Here is a 21,231-nt window from a genome sequence, read left to right as displayed (position 1 = left end):
CGGTCTCTTTGTAAATACGTGTAACGTTAACATTTAATAGCTTGTTATAGATTGATTTGTGTAGGGGGTGTTTGGTGGTTCTGTTTCAGTTTTGAGAGTAATGTCCACACAGCACTCAAACGCGTGACTGTATTAGTGTTTACGTATTCAAACTAACATGTATATCTTGTTTCTTAAATCTGTACAAAAATCAAAGTGTAAAAGCACTTTCTTGTTGTTATGGAAAGGACTACTTGGCAGGGAGCAGTGACTTCCTGCCATGGTAATTAGTGAGCTTTAGGATTTAGGGCTAGCTGTTTCCTCTTTTAGCCAATATTTATGCTAAGCTAAGATAACTGGCTGCTGGTGTTAGCCTCCTATTTATTGTACGGACATGAGAGTGGTATCGATCTTCTGCAAGAAAGCAAATAAGCTTATTTTCCAAAATGTCGAACTATTGCTTTAATGTTCAACAACATGCAACTCGCCATATGTACTATTATGCAAATAAATGTGGAGCACTGCCAGGTGTAAAACCAAACATGTCTCGACTTCACTCTAACTGTGAGGCCTCACACATTCTCAGGGTCAAAGGTGACATTTTCATCCAAGCTGTAGGAGCAAACAGAAATGTGTGCAGGTTGGCTGCAGCTGCTCCCCTAAACAGCAGAAGGTCGTAGCAGCAAGTGTAAGAAACAGTGGAGCACCGCTTAGAAGGAAAGAAAGCACAAGACCGGCTCTGCCTCTGCCCTCCTAATCCCTCCACCCTTCTCTTTTCATCTCTCTTCATCACTGGAATTCCAAATGGGTATGAATGTTTTTCTGCCCGCTTTTCTCAAAGCTGCGTATTAACAATTGCATCGAGCTGCAAATGGCATCTCCAAGGTAGGGCCGACCTCCATTCCTCTGCAGAGGGCACGCCAGTAAATCCATTTCTCCAGAGATGTGGTTCACTGAATAACAAATCACGGGGGCAGACGTGGCTCTCTCTCTCTTTTTAAAGAAGCCCATTGCTAGAAGCTTTCTTCACAGAGACTTTAACACCAGGGGTTTATTATGGAGAGAGCAGAGTGGACAAACACAGGGAATGTGCTGCCTAAGGGAACTGTTCCTCCAAACGTGTGAAATCTGTAGTTTCTCTTCTTCATTCTTCAATTCTCTCTTTAACAGTCTCATTAAATTACACATATTACCATGTAAAGAAGAAGAAAACCCGCTGTTCACACATCCACACAATATTAACAACACCCTTGTCATCATCAGGGAAAACGCACAGCCCCATTTTGATATCTCTCAGCTTCTGCACATATTCCCATATCTCATTTCCTATGTTTTCATCCCTAGAACCAAATGAACTCCATGGAATATCAGAATATCAGCTTCCTGTCAAAATCTGTTAAAGTGGCTCACATTTCATGAAACACCTTATCTCGCTCCATGACCAATGTAACGTTATTTACACCCTGCAAACAAAATGGCTCCGGCACTGTCGCCGCTGATAAGAAGCCTTTAGTCGTGGAACAAGGTGACAGCAGCCAGATTACAAGTTGGTGATTTACCTTATTCATTCCTGTGACCTAGAAAAGAAGACCAATTTCAGTATGTTGCTGCTCCACTGCAGACAGACCTGATTTACTGTCTGACAGGTTTTATTGAATCTTCCTCCCTAGAACTGTTCAAGCAACTTCCCTGTGATTTGAGAAAAGATTAGCTTACAGATTGAAGGAGATAAGATTCACAGCATTCGAAGAAACCAATTTTTGAAACATTATGGCCCTGTAGTAACCAGGATTGCATCTAATTTCTGTTTTGTTGACTTTAGGGAACTGGTATTTTTCAACTTGGATCTTAATAATGTAGAGATTCAGGAAACGCAAGTCTAACAAAACAATGTTTATCTGGGGAATCAACTCAAGCCACTTAAAGCTTTCCATGATAAACTTCAGTTTTACATGAATACTTTCAAATGCTTTTCTCCAAGGGTCTGTTCGTTATTTATTTAAGGGGCCACCAGGTGAGCTTTGGGACCTTTAAGCTAAAAAGACTTAACCCGCCACTTACCAGTAATATTTTTTCTATGACCCCCCAAAATCATTTGAAAAAGTGGCATGACTCTCCTCTTATGTGCCAGCTTACGCTTAGCAAAGAAGTACAGATGCCATTTGATATTTTCAGCCATGGAACACCCCTTAACCTCTGCATTCTGATCTTACACATCACACTCCTCTGTTATGGTGTGGTGGCCATTTCAGTAGATTTACTCACTAACATTGTTGTGAAAACACAATAAGCGTGGAAACTAAATGCACACTTCCTGTATTACTGCATTACTTCAAATACTAAGTTACTCCTCTAGAAAACTAGTATTCACATGAAATAAAACGATAAAACATTGAGACCATTCAGCAAAGGGCACTGGGAAATAACCAATTCAACACTGGTTGCTATGGACTCGTCACTAGGCTTCCTCAGTCATTGTATATTTTAGCACATAGGTAAAGCTGCCGAAGCTGAACATTATATTCCAAAACATATATGTTTATTTTTAAAGCAGATTTTAAATTACATTGTAACAATTTAACAATTCGCCCTTATGAAATCCAATCGCGGCACGGCTGTCTTGGAACGCAATAGACAGACGCTGGCGGAATGTAGGCTACAGCGAAAAACCGTGCAAAACATTTCAGACCGTCCTGCCAACCTGTATACATTTTAACATCAATGTACGCTGTAATGATTTTTCACTCTAAAGTTGCTGCCGTTTCAAACCTGTAGGCTATCTGCAGCGGGCGGGGCTGCAGCTCCGTTCCCCCCGCGACTGACGCTTGCGCACACACACAAACAACACACACAGAGACACACACACAAACAACACACACGGTGGATGCAGGAGAAAAAGGAGATGAGACGACACGATGACCTAAATTGAGGACAGCTGCGCTTGTTATTGTAAGAGCAACGATAAGTTAAAGTCCAGTAAGTACTTCATCAAACTGTATGAATGTGTGTCCCAGGCCAGGTTAGGAAATTAACTAACGATGTAAAGATCAACAAGCTGCTGACACATATGTTCAAATTTGATTAATTCAATACATTATTATTTTTTGTCTTAAATCCACCAGCCATTTTCATATTATACCAACATTTGCCGCACCCTGAGCCTTTTTGGTAAGATTACTAGGAAATCTCAGCCCAGAGTAGTTTTATTCTCCCCAAAACAAGTTTCCTTTTAATTTTTAAAGAACTATAAAAAAAAAATTAAAAAAAATCGCAACTTTTTTTTTTTTTAAATAGCAGGGTGTGGGGAAAATTTGAAAACACCGCCTGCAGCCGACTTTTTAATGTTTACAGCTGACTAGCTTGTTTTTTAACAAGAATTTTGTAAAATAAGTTAAATATGCACATGCTGGCTACTGTACAAACTGTGTGTTATCTCTCTCATGGGTAACGTTGGCTTGGGAATGTAAACTTCCCCAAATCTAATAAAGAGCAGGACAGCACTGCTTAAACTCTGATAGCATCCAGAACCAGCTCCCACATTGTGGGGAAATACAACACAGTTGATGTGCTAGTCGTGAATGTGGATTTCTTTTTTTAACCCCACAAAATAATGTAGTTAGTTATTGATGTGCTCCTTAGAAGTAATGCTCGGTTACTACTGTATCTGGTAAGCTAGTTAGCTAGACATGTTAATGTTTGCAGCGTACATCAGCGCAGATAAACTTACTGACTGCTTTTAATCCACTCCTTGTACTTTTGTTGCTGTGTTTTTGGTTCTGGAAAGACAAAAAAGGACACCACCTGAGAAGTTGTTCAAATTCTTTGGCTAAGTCCTGGAACTTCACAATCCTACCTACAGCACCTTTGAGAAGCGTTTAGATATAAGAGCCAGCTCAATAACAAACAAATATTGTTTGATTATATATATATATATATATATATATATATATCTGATTATATTATCAGGTCACTGACCACAAGTCTTAATTTCAAACAGTCACTACGAGCATTTAACTATGAAAGGCTTTTCTTTTATGCCAGAAAGGTCTTCATTATAGCTATGACAGGTTTTTGGCTACATGAGTGAAATTGGCATACCTGGACATAATAAAAGACTTAAGTCAGTTATTTGCCAACGTCATGCCAAACATGTAGAATAGAACAAAAACTGTTAAAACTACAAATGACAAGAACAGTGTAAAACAGGTCAGAATAGAGTGCCTATTTTAATCCGTTCAGGTTGATGATCTGTGTTAACTTTTGGTTGGAAACAAGTGTTTGTCATTTGGAGAGTCATTTTGCTGGAGTTGTGTTTCTTGAAACCTTACAATGGTGGTGGTGGTGAGTTCAAAGTTATCTTGAATCAGAATGGGCACAATTATGAGAATAAGACCCAAGTTAAAAATGAACTTCAAAAGGAATTTCCCTTTGAATGATAATTCACAGCAACCTTTGCTGAACCCATAATCCGGCTACCTAGACTGTCTTAGAATGGAGATTTTAAATCTTTTATTTTTTTTGATTTATTTAGAGGGCAGTTTCTGTTATCTTCTGTGTTTAGGTTTCTCTGCACTTGTCACTTTCTGAGTGAAATCTAAAAAGTTTTAGAAACTTGAGGGAAAAAGAGAGTGAAGGAGTATTGATTTGAAGGCTGAGCACACATGGGACACAAGGGTGCTAAGAGCCTTCAGAGTGCATGTAGAATCACTCTTTTCTCGTCTCTCACACAAAGATGCACACAGTCTTGCGGGGATGCCCACAGCTACAACCTGGTAAGTGCACCATATACACACACACACACTCCCATGTAGGAGGCAGGTTACACACACACGCAGATGGATGAGAATGGGCCTTATTAAATAAGTGGAGGTCCTACATGGTGAAATGGAGCAGTGAGGAGTTATATGCACTGCCTCCTCTGCAGTGTTGGTGGACCGCCAGCATCACCATAAGCAGTCAGTCAATAGGCTGACTCAACAGTGTGTGAAATTAAGAGGGAAATAGAAGTAGACAGACATTAAGCCTCTCTCCAACTTCCCCTTCACCCTCTCAGACGCCAGGCAGTGGCTAATGCACCCCCTGGAGCCCCCACACCCTGCTATCACACACCAACAGCACCACAGCTCCGCTTCTTGTCATCTGCTCCTCAAAAAGCCACAGTGACCGCCTTTGACAGCAATAACATAAATACAACATTGAGTTTTTTGGACGTCTGTTTATGCAAGTTACAAGTTTCATTTAACCTGCCGAGATGGAAGTGTAAACGTATTTTACATGCAGCCACGTGGCACAGCTCTCCAATCTGCTTTTTGCAAGATGAGGTTTTGTTTGTGTGGTGTTTTTCCTCTAAATATGAAAATCGTGAAGACAAACAATTACAGTGTGTGCCATAAAATTCAATTTATGACACAAAAAAGCTGAGATATATCAAAACAATACAGTAAATCATATTACGATTGAAATCAGCATGGCTGAAATGCCACTTCCAATAAAACCAGACATCTATTGTCAGATGTCTACTGGGAAGATGTTTAGAATATATTTTTTTCCCAGCTCCTTGAAATGTTAATGCAGGGCTTGTTTTTGAGTTAGAAACAAAATCCTTTCTGCTGAGAGCCTCATTTTGTCAAAGCAGGGAGGAGTCACATTTCCATACCAAATGTAGCGTGAGAATGAAACTACTATTAAGGAAATTCTGAACAGGCGTCTAATGATAACAACAGGCAGTTGCCAAGGTAATATGCAAAACAGTCTCATTGACTCTGAGTTTAACTATGAGAACTACCTTCAAAATGGAGGCTGGAGATTTAAACCAAATCCTGCTGACTGGAAATTTGGAAAAACCTTTGCTATGTCTCTTTGCTTGATAGTATTAATTATCCAATAAACAAAAAGAAGAATATGTGTATTATAAACAGTAGTTCTCTACTTTACTTGAGTGTTTCCATGTCATGCTACTCTATAGTTATACTTTACAACATTTTAGAGGGTACTTTTTTCCACTACATTTATCCAACAGCTATAGTTAATTTGCAGATTAAGATTTTTAAGTTCACAGTATAAAACATGATGCATTTAAATAAAGTAGTTAAAGGTCAGTTATACCATTGAAATGCTTTTTTACACATCAGTAGGGGAGGATGAAATGGGTACAATATTCTTTCACTACAATGTTATATCATATATTTGTACATATCACGATGTAGTAAACTCTTTCAACTAAGTTAAAATTGAGAAACAGTATACAGATAAATAACCAGTTAACCAAATCAGCTTTTGCTAATCCGGTGAAATAAATACATGAATGATCAAAGTATACGTCGTCACGTTGATGCAAAAAAACGTGGAAACTTAGTTTTACCATGAAGTCCCGTCTAATAATTTGCAGCATTGCTTGCAGTTTAATGGATATTAAATGTAGAGATACTTCATATATTGCCCAACCATTGTCATCAGTAATAATACTCCAATAATATAACACAACAAAACACATTCTGCTGCAAAATGTGTACTTTTACTTTTGAAAGTTGAAATAGGCTACTTGTTGCTGAATCCAGGACTTGTAATGGAGTTTTTTTTGGAGTATTTTTTATTTTTTTTATATGTTTACTCAAGTAAATGATCTGAAGGTCCAAGGGGACTCAAGAAACCACTAGAGGGAGCAACAATAAACAAATGCAAAGTATTGAAGTTGTGGTGTCAGGGTTAATATCATCCTCTGTCTGCAGTTTACAGCTTCAACACAGGACAGATGCTTTATTGTGTGCTTATTCATTTAGTAATCAAAATGATCATGATGGTATTTCAGAATTTAGCAAATAGTTGATAAGTAGATATGAGATCAGATATTTCTACACTAAGACCAGTTATAAAACAATGGAGTGCACCAGAATAACTACACTGTCTGCTGTCTTCTTACTCTGTAGCATGCCATGCTCATCAAGTGTTTTCATTTCTTTAACCTCTCCTGTTGCAATCTGATTCTGTCCTCTCACAGAAAGTGGCCGGCTGAAGATGAATACAAGTGGCTAACGGAAGACAATGTCTGCCGAGCCTCTTCAGATGGATATTGACCAAACAGGGGAAAAAGCTGATGGAATTCCATTGACCTCTGGCAAACTGCACCGTGTTACACAGCCAGATCAATGTCCGCTCTCCCTCTTTTCTCCATTCACCTCTCTCTGGGGGACTTTTTAATGCTCAAACTTGTTCTTGCTGGGGAAGTGAAAGGCGGTGGAGCACCTGAAAACATTGACAGATGTGTGAGAAAGTGTTCTGTAAGGCTCCTCAGGATTCTTGGTAAGTGCGTTTGATCTGCAAGATTGAAGGACGGCGAGCCAAGGTTTCAGCTGCTGTTGTGTATTCCTACTCTGACTTCAGAGGGAATGTAAGCAATAGAGAGATTCTGTGATGTGGAAGATCCTGCACAAATGCTGCATATGCTTCTCTTGCTCTGAGACACATTTTGTATTCATGTTGTTGACGTACTGCCTTTATGTTCTGTGACCAAGGTCAGCGGTTGGAAATATCTGATTAAATCCCTCCGGTTGATTTGTGATTCTGAATTTTATAAGGAACAAGCGTGCCGGGTCAAAATCCTTGACTTACAACATGCACAACAAAGATGTGGTTAGTGTTTCATGTCTGCTGTGGTGAGAAATCTGTCAGGCCTGAAGCTAAGAGCAACAGAGGCGTTTGATGAGTCAGACATTAGTTTGATCAATCAATTCTTATGATTATATTCTTATGTTCAGTATATTCTTATTTAATTTGAATACAGGCATGTTCTTATTTTCTAATAACAGTGTCATCCACATTTGGGTCATCTGGTAAAATGAAACTTGTGTGCGCACATGTTAAAATCATCTGGTCCGAAACAAAAGCAGTTTTTTCTCAACCGCTCAGGTTTTTGAACTATATAAACTATAAAAAAAAGTTTAAAAAGTTTCTTCAAGAGTATAAAACCAACAAAATTTCAGAAAAACAAAAACAAGACAGAAATGAATTCATGGCAGTGACTTCTGAGCTATTCACAAAACAAAAGGGAACAAAAGCTGCTGCACAGAATAAGAAGGGACTTTAAATGACCATGTTTCAATCAGTGAAAAGATTGTATTATCATTCTCCAGGTGAGAAGCAATATGTCAGCCGTGCAGGTCATTGGATTTCAAGACTCGTGGGTGAAGGGATTTGGTCAATCATGAAACAGCCAATTGATTTTCCTCTCTTTATTTGCAGAACTTGGCATACGGCAGAAGGAAATTTTCTCTCCCTGGGCACACTGATTGAATGTAATTTTGTCTTTACGCAGGAAAAACACTTACCACCTGTTTTCTATTTTCTTGGGTTGACATGTGGGGATATAAGATACGTTTGTGAAATGCTATAGCAAACAGTGTGGTTTGACTTGGAGGAGTCCTGTGATAAGTGGTACTGGAGTGTTATGAGGAGATTAAACAGAGAAATATTTGAAGTGTGCTGAATGTCAAATCAAATCATTTGTAAAGCAACTTTTCTTTCATGCATTCAACATCATTTCTATAATCCTCTGAAATTCAGGCTCAACATGCAGGGGCATGTTTATAAACTTGCTTGGCAATAATAAGCTGTACATTATTAATAGTTACTTTGAGGTACTGTAACCCACCCCAAAATGGCTGGTTGTGTTTAAAGTTTTAAGCAGGGATGATATGATTTGTGTGCTCAATATTTGTCATCATAATAGGACGTTTTGTACATTCACCCAAGCTAATTAGAACTGAAGCTAAAATATTCCTACAGATATAATATCTGAGTAAAAACACAAAGTATGAGTTTCCTATTTTCACTTATTAATCAGACACAAATAGCTCAGGTTATGCCACTTTGTTTTAATCGAGTCATTTTAATTCTCAACACTTTTCAGCAGTGGCAAACACTTTGCGGTAATGCCCACTAGGTGGCAGCTGCGCAGCGCTGGTGTCGTTCTTTTCCAAGTGGTAAGCTTCTCCTCGGACCGCGAACCTCTTATGGCGCCATTTTGATGCTAATAAGCCATCACGTCCCGTTAGCATTGACTGCCATTCATTTTGGCGCCACTTTGACAGCGAATAACTTTACATTTGAAGCGTTTAAAGACACTATTTGTCCATTGTTTATTTCTAAAGAAACACGACAATGTATAAAAGGCTTCATTACCTTGTACCTCACGTTATGGCTCCGTAGCAGACGTTTTTGTAAATATAGGCTAACAATTGTGTCATGTGTGACTTACTGTCAGCATAGTAGAGGAATTACCGTATAATACAGGAGAAGCGTGCAGGCAGTTTCGTCTCACATTAGCTGTTTAAGTGTAATTACTAATGTTAACTAGCATTTTAGTTAGCAATAATTAGCCTGTGCCTATGTTATCTCCTTACATATACCTACGCTCTCCGTCTCTGCAATATTCGGAATGATTGAGATTTCTCTTGGCACAGCTACCAGATGACTTATAACTTTCAGACACTTTGCTCATGGCACATTTACGTCATCTCTCTCAATGGGAGGCTGCTCAGTAACGCTCAGCCATCACCGGAAAAGTGCTTCAAATATCCTTCACTGGTCTCCGTCCAGAGCAACGGGATCTGTTGATCCATTCTTGTATGCTGTCTATGTTCTTTCCTTAGCCTGTTACAGAGGGAGAAACGGCGAACATTTAGCTCTGCAAGAAAAAATAAGGAAATAACATCCTGAAAAGGGATTTTTTTCTTTCTTTTGATGGTGGTGTCTGAAAACTTTTATCTGTTGACATAGGTAAGCTCATATACTGTGTTTATTCCTAACTGTTATGTTGTACAAGTTTAAAACTATGATGTTACCGTACAGTTGAAATGAGAGAGACACGGTCACAATGGCCGCTTTACTAGTTCTGGAGGAAGCATGGGTTTTGTTTTCAATGTCAAAGTATTTGCTAAACTGTTATTAGTGTTTATGCATATTATTAGTTAAGACTGACAACTTATGTGGCCAATGTTAAGTGCTGAGTTTTGATTTTTAGCTCATAATGTGCCTGTGTATATTGTTGTAGTCTGATCTAAACGTAATTAAGATGGCGCTGCTGTGGTGTCGGTTTTTTTTGTCGTCGTTCTTTCTTTCCCTTAGCCTGTTACAGAGGGAGAAACGGCGAACATTTAGCAATGCAAGAAAAAATAAGGAAATAACATCCTGAAAAGGGATTTTTTTTTTTCTTTCTTTTGATGGTGGTGTCTGAAAACTTTTATCTGTTGACATAGCTGTACTGTGGGACTGTGTGGTGGACTGTGAGAGCGACAGCGAGGGTGCGACGGAGGAGCGGTGTCGTAACAGGAGAGAGCGTGGTGGACAGCGGACTGGACTCTGAACTTCAGGCCTGAGTTTGGATTTCCATTTCTACTATCTCACCAGTAAGATCTTTCCCTCCTGTGGATTTGGAGGATCATGTCGGATACATTTTTTTCTTTCTTTTAGACTGAGCTCAAACAGGTACTGGGTTGTGCACAACTAAATTAAAGAGACTATTGCTACAGCAAAACTTAAAATGTGGTTAACATATTTTATTGACGAATGTATTTTGGGGTGGGAAATGGGAGTGTAATATGCATTGTTGGACATTTTAATAATACTATTTTCTTGAAAAGAGTTACTGTGTCTTTGTGTTTTCATTCTCTGTGTGAAGTCAATAACCTACAGCCAAAGACAAATTAGTATTAAGTGTCAGTTCATTTGATATCTATCTTATCTGTGTTTTTACAGGTAATGTTGAAGGCTGATTAGAACCTGATTACAGTACATCTTGTTATTAATGTATTATTAATTATTAAATATTCAAATATGAAATATCATCAATAAATAGCTGCTATTTGTAACTCCAAATGTATTATTAATTATTAAATATTCAAATATGAAATATCATCAATAAATAGCTGCTATTTGTAACTCCAAATAGCCTACAGCCATGGACAGATTATAAGATAATGGGCCCCTGGACACATGTAAAATTCCCCCCAACCCCTCCAACATAAAACTGGTGTATAGTCATTTTGCGTCTCTTTGTGGTCGTTTTGCGTCTCTTTTTGGTTCTTTTGAGTCTCTTTTTGGACATTTTGTGTCTCTTTGTGGACTTTTGCCTCTCTTTCTGGATGTTTTGCGTCTCTTCGTGGACATTTTGCGTCTCTTTGTGGTTGTTTTTCATCATTTTGTGGCCATTTTGCATCATTTTATGGTTGTTTTGCACCATTATCTGTCATTATATGTCACTCTGTAGTCATTTGATTGACTTTCCAGCAAGAAATGTTAACAGTAATGTCATATAGAGGCTCTGGTAGTAACAAGCCAACTACCTATTACCCTCTCACTCTGATGGGGGGAGGGGGGCACCAGGGAGGAGCTGTGCCATCCCTGGCCAGCCCTCTGGTCCCTCCTCTGTCAACATGCCTTAAAAAGGACCCACAGTTTAATTAGAATATCATTAATATGTGTTTTGCTTTCCATTGACCTGGAACAGGAGTGTGTTCAGCAGTATGATACCAATACCAGGGGACGAACCAACACATGGTTTCAATATGAGCAGCTCTACTCGTTTTAATCAAGACAACACACACACATGCCCACGTACACGCACACACACACACACGTAATGTGATGCTTGAATGATCTCACATGACGTTTAGCTTTGATTTGAACCATATGCAGTATGAACACAGAGAACACTTCTTTGTGTGTCTGGACAACTAACCAGTGTTATTATGTATTTTGGGCAAGAGAAACAATGTTTTCTTACAAGCAGAGTAATACTGCAATAAGCGTCCAAATAAGTTCAGCGGTGATGTCAAATGGGACTATTTAATATATATATATAAATATATATATATATATATATAAATATATATATATATATATAAATATATATATATATATATATATATATAAATATATATATATATATATATATATAAATATATATATATATATATATATATATATAAATATATATATATATATATATATATATAAATATATATATATATATATATATATATATATATATATATATATATATATATATATATATATATTCCAAGTAACAGAACCCATTTAGAGCTATTCTAGGGTTTTTCTCTTTGGGGAGTGTCTGGTCTGGAGCCTGAATCCTGTTCTCAATCAAAATCCATATGGTTCACTGTTGCCTATGGAAACACACACATGCATAATCCCACATATACATGTGCTTGCATGGACACTTTAAGATTTTAACATGTGCGCACACACAAGCACGCAAATTCATATGAGCACAGAAAAACACAAAGCAAGTCCTCACACACACGCTCACAGAGGGAGTGAGGGCTATCTGTGGGCCCAGTCATGCTTCACCCATGCAGAGGTGTCTGTTAGCGGAGGGAGTTATCATTGGCCATGGAGGCTTATTCCTCTGCCAGGGGAGACCATGCCAGGAAATGACTGATAACAGAGCACAGCAACGACTGGCTCGCACAGCAGCAGCACATGTAGAACTGGGCCGAGATGAAGGAATGATGGCAAATATGTGCACATGCATCATAAATTACAGCTCGGGCCGTCCCTCCTTTAGCCTTTTTACTAATGACATTTGTTTATGTTCCATTAGCTCTGAAAGGGTAAACAGGATTGAGGAAGTAGCTCACTCAGAGGTAAAACCAAATTTTTCTGATTTAATATCTTAAACATTATTTGTTGCAATGTCAAGCTGCAAAATGAAAATGCTCAGATATAATTAGCATGGAGGGAAATTGATGATTTGTGTGATTGCCCGAGAGAGAATCATAACTTTGAGTCATATGCTGTGGTATTTAATTCATTGATTTAATTTATTCACTGTAATGCCGTATTGCCATAATCGCTTTCTGTTTGTGCAAGGGAAATGGGAAGGGTTTTAAAATCCTTCAGATTTCTTGACAGCTGAAGGACCAAGAATTTTTGAAGGGTTGGGAGTTTTCTTTTTTCAACGGAAATGCTCATGAGGTTGAAGGTATAATGTGTAACATTTCCGCATTCAAATGTCTAAAAACAAACTATGTTTTATATTTTGTTGAATTGTGTACTTACATTATCCCATATTTTTCCAACACTGTTCAAACCCAGAGAAATCTGTAATCTTATTCAAGGTAACGGTCTGTTACATTTGGTCGTCTGTCAATGGCATCATATTCCCTTTGTGCATGCGTCAATGTTGTCATGCCTATTTTCCCATCATCCTATGTTCTTGATATAAAGAAAAAGAAAGGTGCCTGGGTAGCCCACCTGGTAGAGCAAGCGCCCATATTAAGAAGTTTACTGCTCGATGCAGCGGCCGCGGGTTCTACTACGCCCTGCGGCCCTTCGCTGCATGTCATTAACCCTCTCTCTCCCTTTTCATGTATTCAGTTGTCCTACATAAATAACTGCCCAAAATAATCTTAAAAGATTGAAAAGAGCTATTTTTGCAGATCAAATAGCACTAAAGGGAGATGGACTTTGAAAATGCGGTTTGAATGGTAAAAATACGTTCAGCCACTGTGGAGATTGCAATGTTTAAGGTAAGAACAATGTCTCCTACAAATTTGAGAGTGTAGGTTTTAGGGAGAATAACATCAGTAGGCTATAAGCTGTAGGTGGATGATTTCAACATACTGACCCAGGGAAACATACAGTACATTGAACATTTGACCGAGGAAAAAACATTGCTGAGAACATAAAACCATGTGTCATATTAAAAAGATATTGACCTGGGGAACATAGGACCCTGGGGACATAGATGCGCTTTCAAACTGTTGTCCAATCAGTCAGCAAGAAATGCTAGAAATGAGAACTTTATATTATCTAGCTCTGTCTGAAATGAAGAACCCATTATTTAAAAAAAGTATTAATGAATTCTCTCCATGTTGGAGATGTAATCCCTCCATCTTGTCCTGGGTCTTCCCCGAGGCCTCCTCCCAGCTGGACGTGCCTGGAACACCTCCCTAGGGAGGCGCCCAGGGGGCATCCTTACCAGATGCCCGAACCACCTCAACTGGCTCCTTTCGACGCAAAGGAGCAGCGGCTCTACTCCGAGCTCCTCACGGATGACTGTGCTTCTCATCCTTTCTCTAAGGGAGACGCCAGCCACCCTCCTGAGGAAACCCATTTCGGCCGCTTGTACCCTGGATCTTGTTCTTTCGGTCATGACCCAGCCTTCATGACCATAGGTGAGGGTAGGAATGAAAACTGACCGGTAGATTGAGAGCTTTGCCTTTAGGCTCAGCTCTCTTTCGGGAACCACCACCCCAGTCTGCCACTCCTTAGGCACCGTCCCAGACTTCCACGCAATGTTGAAGAGGCGTGTCAACCAAGACAACCCCTCCACACCCAGAGCTTTAAGCATTTCTGGACGGATCTTATCAATCCCTGGTGCTTTGCCACTGTGGAGTTATTTAACTACCTCAGCGACTTCCACCAGGGAAAGTGGTGGGGCGGCGGGACCACAGCTCCCCGCCACAGCTTCAGCAATGGAAACTTTGAACATTGTCCACTCAGGTTCAATGCCCCCAGCCTCCACAGGGATGCACGAAAAGCTCCGCCGGAGGTGTGAGTTGAAAGTCTGTTGGACAGGGGCCTCTTCTAGACGTTCCCAAGGTCTGTCCAGAGTCTTCCCCCACCCCCTGACCCAACTCACCACCAGATGGTGATCGGTTGACAGCTCCGCCCCTCTCTTCACCCGAGTGTCCAAAACATATGGCCTCAGATCAGATGAAACGATTATAAAATCGATCATTGACCTTTGGCCTAGGGTGCTCTGGTACCAAGTACACTTATGAGCATCACTATGTTCGAACATGGTGTTTGTTATAGACAATCCATGACTAGTACAGAAGTCCAACAACATACAACCACTCTGGTTTAGATCAGGGAGGCCATTCCTCCCAATCATACCTCTCCATGTATCTCCATCATTACCCACGTGCGCATTGAAGTCCCCCAGCAGAACTATGGAGTCCCCCACTGGAGCCCCATACAGGACTCCAGATCCAACTGGTAGCGCTCCACCTCCCGCACAAGTTCCGGCTCCTTCCTCCACAGAGAGGTGACATTCCACGTCCCCAGAGCCAGCCTCTGCCGCCCGGGTCTGGTCCGTCGAGGACCCTGACCTTCACCGTGTGGCAGCGCACCCGACCCCAGCGGTTCCTCCCACAGGTGGTGGGCCCATGGGATGCTAGGTAATTAGGACTACAGTTGAAAATTAGCCGACTGGCTAACACTGGCACATTTGCAGAAATGTTGATTAATGTGCATTGTCCTAATCAAATTAAAAAAAAAAAAAAACTTACAATTCTCTCCTGTCAAGTGGTACAATTGACAGCCGGTAGCAACAGTGAGTAATTAAGTTTTGTGGAAAGTAGGTGAACTGCCACACGGCTCTATGAACAAAGCATTAACACAAACCATATGGGGAAACAGATACCTTAGATCAAGGTTAAAATACCTTTCAAATATGTAAATGAGATTGTGCCAGCCTGTCCATTCCAGTTTTGTGTTGAAATAGTAATGAATGGACAACTGTTACAACATTATCAGACACACCTTTAGTCGGAGTCCAAAGCCTTTAGATGTTCTCATAAATATACCTCTAAATAAAAGCAAAAAGGACGAAATCTGCTCACAACCACCTGTAATTTGACAAGTTCAATTGACAGAAACCAGCACTTTGACTAAAGGTGCCCTGCCACACAAAACAGTTTTTACTTCAGGTCCATATGTGTTTGTGTTATGTCGTGAATGTGAGAAGTATATGCTACCTCCTCTGTCAGCTCTAGCTACTGAAAAGAAATAAGCGGAGAAATCAGGCCAATTACAAAAGCTGGTCAGTCTGACATCATGTTGCCTAACTCATTACTATTCATGAGCTCGCCCAGTTGCGTTGGGTAAAAGATGCTGATAGCCAGGCTAGCTGTTAGCCAATCAAAGTCAAGCAGCTTAGCTCGTTGAATATTAATGAGAACTGGCACAAATCGAGTCTTCCTGCAGGCTTTCTATACCACGCTAGAATGGCTTGAAACAAGGTAACCAAGGCATTTTTTTCAACAAAAAATGTTCAGAGAGAGTACAGAGTCCATGGTAGAACTTCAGACATTACCACAAAGTAATGAAATACGTGTGGCAGGGCACCTTTAAATGATTCTTTGATTCACTTTTGTCTGGTTTCTGGGACAGGGAGGCATCAAAGCCAAGGCTGCAGATAAGATGTACAGGTTTGTGATATAAAGATATTGTAATAGTTATAATAGTTCATGGTGTCGTAGAGCACAGCAGGGCGTAACAGGGCGTGGCAGGGCGTTGGCCGGACATAGCAAGTCGAAGCCGGGCATTGCAATGTGTAGCAGGGTGTAATAGGGCACAGCAGGGCGTAGGGCAGGACCACAGCGACAGCTGCCACCATGATGTAGGTGCCATCATGATCCAAGATGATGATGCTGGGCGGAAAAAGAACATAAGGACTATGTTAGTAACAAGCATTTCTGTGACACGAATACACACAGATGGAAAGAGAGAGGAGAGAGAAGCTCAGTGTGTCCAAGGAGGTACCCCGGTAGTCTAGAACTATAACCGCATAACTAAGAGCTGCAGAGAAGGGGAGATAGGGAGGCTGTGTTCCGTGATTGTGGCTACACACCTTCCCCTGCCGGTCTAGGCTAACGCTGTGACTCATTACTCCCTAAGTATATGTAAGCTTTCTATGGGGAGAAGCAGAGATAGGGTGGGGGTGTGCCATGACTATGGCTACACACCCACCCCCACCGGTCTAGGCGAACGCTGCAACTCCTCATACCCTAAATATAGTAAGCTTTCTATGAAGAGAAGCCGAGATAGGGAGGCGGTGCGTCATGACTGTGGCTACACACCTTCCCCTGCCGGTCTAGGCGAACGCTGCAACTCCTCACTCCCTAACTATAAGCTTTATCGAAGAGGAGAGTTTTAAGTTTACTCTTAAAGGTGGTGAGGGTGTCTGCCTCCCAAACCCAGACTGGGAGCTGGTTCCACAGGAGAGGAGCCTGATAGCTAAATGCTCTGGCTCCCATTCTACTTTTAGAGACTCTAGGAATCACAAGTAACTCTGCATTCTGGGAGCACAGTGCTCTAGTGGGACAATAAGGTACTATGAGCTCTTCAAGATATGATGGTGCTTGACCATTTAGTGCTTTGTAGGAGGATTTTAAATTCAATCCTGGATTTTACAGGAAGCCAATGCAGAGAAGCTAATATAGGAGAAATATGATCTCTTTTCTTAGTTCTTGTCAGAATACGCACTGCAGCATTCTGGATCAGCTGGAGAGTCCTAAGAGTTTTATTTGAGCATCCTGATAATAGGGAATTACAATAGTCCAGCCTGGAAGTAACAAATGCATGGACTAGTTTTTCAGCATCGTTTTGAGACAGGATGTTCCTAATTTTGGCAATGTTACGAAGGTGAAAAAAGGCTGTTCTAAAGGTTTGTTTTAAGTGGGCGTTAAAGGATATATCCTGATCAAAAATAACTCCTGGATTTCTGACAGTAGTGCTGGAGGCTATGGCAATGCCATCTAGAGTAATTATATCTTGGGATAATGATGTTCGGAGGTGTTTAGGGCCCAGCACAATAACTTCAGTTTTGTTTGAGTTTAACATCAGGAAATTGTAGGTCATCCATGATTTGATATCTCTAATGCATACTTGAAGTTTAGCTAACTGACTGGTTTCGTCTGGCTTGATTGATAAGTATAATTGGGTGTCATGCGCATAACAGTGAAAGTTAATTGAGTGTTTCCTAATAATATTGCCTAGAGGAAGCATATACAAGGAGAAAAGAATTGGTCCAAGCACTGAGCCTTGAGGAACGCCATGGCTAACTTTAGCGTACCTGGAGGATTTATCGTTGATATTGACAAATTGAGATTGATCAGAGAAATAGGACTTAAACCAGCTTAGTGCAATTCCTTTAATGCCAACTAAATGTTCCAGTCTCTGTAAAAGGATGGTATGGTCAATAGTGTCAAATGCAGCACTTGTCTCCAAATAAGACAAGTTTGGAGACAAGTCCTTTGTCAGCAGCAATTAGAAGGTCGTTAGTAATTTTCACCAGTGCCGTCTCTGTGCTATGATGCTTTCTAAATCCTGACTGAAAGTCCTCAAATAGACTATTCCTAAGTCACATAACTGATTAGCGACTACTTTCTCAAGGATCTTGGAGAGAAAGGGAAGGTTAGATATAGGTCTATAGTTGGCTAAGACCTCAGGATAGAGGTTGGGTTTTTTCAGAAGAGGTATTATCACAGCTACTTTAAATGACTGCGGTACATAACCTGTTAATAAAGACATATTGATCATATCTAGTAATGAAGTGTTAACTACAGATAACGCTTCTTTAAGTAGCCTTATTGGGATGGGGTCTAATAAACAGGTAGATGGCTTTGCTGAAGAGACCTTTAGCATTAATTGTTGAAGGTCTATAGGAAAAAAGCAGTCTAAGTATATGTCAGGTCCTCTCGTTCTTTCTAGCACTCCTGCATTCAAAGGTGAACCGTTAGAAGTTAAGGGCAAAAGGTGATGAATTCCATCCCTAATTGTTATCATTTTATCATTAAAGAAACTCATGAAGTCGTCACTACTCAGTGCTAGAGGAATAGATGACTCAGTAGAGCTGTGACTGATCTGTCAGCCTGGCAACAGTGCTGAAAAGAAACCTTGGGTTGTTCTTATTTTCTTCTATCAATGATGAGTAATAGTCTTATCTGGCATTTCTGAGGGCCTTCCTATATGTTTTCATACTGTCTTGCCAATCTAAACGAGATTCTTCCAATTAGGTGGAACCCTAACCCCTAACCCTTACTTTCAAGTTTTCGTTTTCGTTTTGTTTTAATTTGCGAGTTTGGGAGTTATACCAAGGTGCTAGTTTCCTTTGCTTCATCATCTTCTTTTTGAGTTTAAGTGAGTGCATGGCCTTATGCACACTCTGACTGAAACCAATTGAATCTAGTAGTGAGTTGAAGGCAGTACTAAGGCTATTGCTGTCAACGTCCACATGAATATTAAAATCACCTACAATAATTATTTTATCTGATTTTAGGACTACACATGACAAAAACTCTGAGAATTCAGATAAAAATTCAGAATACGGGCCTGGCGCTCGGCAAACAACAACAAATATAATTGATGTTGAAGATTAAGAACAAGACTTTCAAACGAATTATAATTAAGTTTAGGTTTAGGATTGATTAACAGGTTTGAGTCAAATATGGCTGCAACTCCCCCTCCTCGGCCTGAGCCTCTAGGAATTTGAGTATTATTATGACTGGGAGGAGTGGCTTCATGTCCCAGCCATGTTTCAGTAAGACAGAATAGATCAATTTGATTATCTGATATCAAATCGTTTACCAATATTGCTTTAGAAGACAGAGATCTAATATTTAATAGTCCACATTTGATTCTCCTATTCTGTTCTATCGTTGCAGTGGTTGTTTTAATTCCAATTAGGTTGTTAAGTATAGCACCTCGTTGGTTTACATTTGATTTTACCGATCTCAGTCGGGGGACAGACACCGTAGTTATGGGATTATGAATGGGTGGCTGCTCCAAAGGAAGCACAGAGGAGAGTGTAGCGCTGTACCTGTGATTACTGATATTATTGATTCTTACTGGAATGATATAGCTGGTCTGTGGGTTAGCAGAGTTATTTGTAAAGGAGTGATAGCTTATGGGAGAGTGAGACTGGGTAGTGCGCTTGTGTGTGTGTTTACGGGGTGCAAACAGTCAATCAAAGGTCTTGGTCTGCACGGCGTGGCGCAGATTCTCACATAGCATCTGGCTGCCGCGTCTATTAGGATGAATCCCGTCCCTGCTGAACAGGGAGCCACGTTCCCAAAACAGATTAAAATTGTCAATAAAATCTTGTGGATGTTGCATGTATGCTGGAGCCAGGTGTTGAAAAAGGCATACTCCGCAACCTCAAGATGGAAGTGGGCCCGAAATAAAAATCTTCTTCCCAGTGCTTTTTAAAGCTTCAATGAGAGTACCAAAGTCTTTCTTTGTGCGCTCACTCTGCTGATAGGACATGTCGTTATGTCCACAATGGACCACAATGCGTTTAATAGAGGTCGGGAGTGAGGGTATCAGGTTCACAGCTTTAGCCAGGATGTCTGCAACTTTGGCTCCAGGAAAGCAGTGTGTGACAGCATTAAAAAAACGTATATCCCGGGTGATGGAGTCACCAATAATTATTGTGGTTGGGGGGAAGAGCGGACGAGGAGTGGGGGGGCGTGAATGGCCGGTGGCAGGAACAAAACAGCCAGTATCGGTTTCAAATGGAAAGGAAAAGAAGAGGAATATTGCTTACCATTGTTGCAATATTTGTATTGCAACAATGGTAAGCAATACAAATGTTGTATTGCAACAATGGTTGGAGTGCATGTCGACACTGAATAAAAGCTTCCTGCAAATTCAGTACAATGGTGATCTATTCTTTTTAGTGTTTTGCTTTTATATCAGTGGGTGATACCTGGAGTGGTATTCAGTGCACTGTGAGCTGTCCTCTAATAAACCAGATGCTGACCATGACATACTCGACTGAAAACCTGTAAGGACACAGACAATTTTTTATAGTAACAAAAGTAATTCACAAAAAGGCATTCAAACAAATTAGAAATATAGACGTGCTGTATGTCTAGCATTTTGTTTTCTTTATCAAACCCTGCTTACCAATTTAAGTGGGCTAAGAAGTAGCCAGCTGAATTCCAATAAAATAATTACCCCGTGATCCCTGAAAAACCCTGAGGGTCATTTTATAAAACTCATTGCTGTTTTGAAGGTATTTCCAAAATCCTTTTTTTTTTTTTTAAAGACCTTACCATCTGTATCTCAGTTTGCTGCATGATAAAATAGATGATATACTGTATGTTTTTTTTCTCCTTTATTTAGAACAGCTAAAGAGAGACAAGTAATGGGGAATGACACTCAGCAAAGGGCCTCGGGTTGGATTTGAACCCAGGCAAGGACTGAGCCTACATGAGACGCACGCTCTACCACCTGAGCTAGAGGTCGCCCCTAGACAATATTTCTTAACCTATGTGGCTGGAAATGACATATGCCCTTCCTCTTTTTGTAAAACACATGAAAAATATTAATCATTTGTATGAAAATATTGGAAAGAAACTTGAGCAAGCAGATATGTCATTTCACTACCAGCTTTGTTTGGAAATAAAGATACAACATGAGAAACAAGTTACAGTTTTT

At 40.2% G+C, this 21,231-nt stretch overlaps 1 pseudogene; it reads right to left on the bottom strand.

Moving 5' to 3' along the window:
* Positions 1-16,910: 16,910 nt before the first annotated feature.
* Positions 16,911-20,870, bottom strand: LOC144524892 (uncharacterized; annotated as a pseudogene).
* Positions 20,871-21,231: the final 361 nt, after the last annotated feature.

This window comes from Sander vitreus, chromosome 10 (genome assembly GCF_031162955.1).
Source record: "Sander vitreus isolate 19-12246 chromosome 10, sanVit1, whole genome shotgun sequence".
Taxonomy (NCBI): Eukaryota; Metazoa; Chordata; class Actinopteri; order Perciformes; family Percidae; genus Sander; species Sander vitreus.
Note: the sequence above shows the minus strand (reverse complement) of the source record. Positions and strands in the feature narration are given on the sequence as shown.